Source organism: Oncorhynchus nerka, unplaced genomic scaffold (assembly GCF_034236695.1).
Source record: "Oncorhynchus nerka isolate Pitt River unplaced genomic scaffold, Oner_Uvic_2.0 unplaced_scaffold_8713, whole genome shotgun sequence".
Taxonomy (NCBI): Eukaryota; Metazoa; Chordata; class Actinopteri; order Salmoniformes; family Salmonidae; genus Oncorhynchus; species Oncorhynchus nerka.
In genome coordinates this window covers 3,176-4,963 of record NW_027032608.1, presented here as the reverse complement: position 1 = coordinate 4,963, position 1,788 = coordinate 3,176, and the positions used below count along the sequence as shown (strand labels likewise).

At 44.6% G+C, this 1,788-nt stretch overlaps 1 pseudogene; it reads left to right on the top strand.

Moving 5' to 3' along the window:
• The first annotated feature begins 1,383 nt into the window (after nt 1-1,383).
• On the top strand, nt 1,384-1,484 carry LOC135565980 (U2 spliceosomal RNA; annotated as a pseudogene).
• The last annotated feature ends 304 nt before the right edge of the window (nt 1,485-1,788 follow it).

Genomic DNA, 1,788 nt, shown 5'->3' with positions numbered 1-1,788 from the left:
TACCACTTAAAGTCGCCCAGAACTGTGAGAGGTGAGCCGTCCTCAGGAAAGGAGCTTATCAAGGCATCAAGCTCATTGATGAACCTTCCGAGGAACCTGGAGGGCGATAAATGATAAGGATGTTAAGCTTGAAAGGGCTGGTAACTGTGACAGCATGGAATTCAAAGGAGGCGATAGACAGATGGGTAAGGGAGAAAGAGAGAATGACCACTTGGGAGAGATGAGGATCCCGGTGCCTCGCTATGTTATACTGCTGCTGTTGAATTAGGTTGTTAGGAACCTCATGATGGGTACAGGGACAGTGTCATGTAGTAGCCTAAACCTAACTTTCAGGATGAATCAAACCAGTGTAGTTTTTATTCATCAATATAAAGTATTTTCTGCGTAATGGCAATTTATGTGCATGATATGAAGTTTATTGTAGTGACTGACTAAGCTTAATTGTAAAAGTATGCCTCAACAGAGCCATGTTTGCTAAAGTGTATTATGCTGAGCACACATTTAGTTAGGCAGCCAGGACCATAGGCAGGGACCACTCCGTAGACTGCATTGTCGGTCTAGCTCTCACTGCAGTCCAGTGCCATGGACATCTTTGAAGTTTGGCCTCTAGTAATTCAGGAGGGCAACTTTATAAAGGCCTCCTCACAATGACCTTATCATGCAAGACTCTACAGAGATTAAAAAAAGGCTATTGATGGTGTATGTATTGAAGTCAACTGGGGCGGCAAATAGCCTAGTAGTTAGAGCATTGGGCCAGTAACTGAGAGGTTGCTGGATCAAATCCCTGAGCTGACACGGTACAAATCTATTGTTCTTCCCCCTGAACAAGGCAGTTAATCCACTGTTCCTAAGCCGTCATTGAAAATAAGAATTTGTTCTGAATTGACTTGCCTAGTTAAATATATTTTTAAAGTGGTTCAACATTCAAATGCGTTTTGATTGACCACATAGGAGAGGCGACGGTCGGTGGAAGTCTGGCGCCACCAAGTGGACAATTATTTTAGTTCCCTTGTGGCATCAACGCTTCCTGAGATATTATATAAAAGAGAACATGTTATGTCAATATTCATTATTTCTCCAACCAATATTTGCTAGATTATTATTCCAATTTAGCTGTAAATCTGGTTTTAACTCAAAGGATTTGTCTCGTTTCCGATTGGAGGGCGGATGTTCACGTCACTTTGGAACCTTACAATATGTTACTTTGTAACAGTGAAAAGTGTATTTTCCCGACGTTGATCAACTCCCAGTCTATGTCACCATTTCTATTAAATAGCATCATCTTTGATATTTGTTGTAAAGTGTACAGAGCTCATTTAGGTGTAACTGTTACCGGATTTGACGTGTCTGAGAACGGCACCTTCCTCCCGAAAGCATTGCGGTATCGCTTCTCGGCCTTTTGGCTAAGATCAAGTGTAGTATCTGTTCTTATCAGTCTGGGTCTGCCCACGGTCCGAAGAATTGGGCCTCTGTCTTGTCTCTGTTCAGTCTCGCCCCAGAGGCTCGTCCGTACTGAAGCCAGTCTCGGTTCAGGGTCCTGTCGACGATAAAAGGTCGGTACATAAAATGTTGACGCTGCCCATGTAAAAGCACGCACTTGGCGGTCATCCCCCCCCACCCCCGGGGATACCCACCCCGCTGATCCCTTGGTCCTTCAAGACTCTGTGCCAGTGGGTTCAATACAGGCTACGAACAGAAGAGGAGATAACGACAGCTCCTGACGGACGCCGCAGTGTACTCCCACTGCTTTTGACAGATGCCCATTTACAAGGATTTTGCTGGGTGATG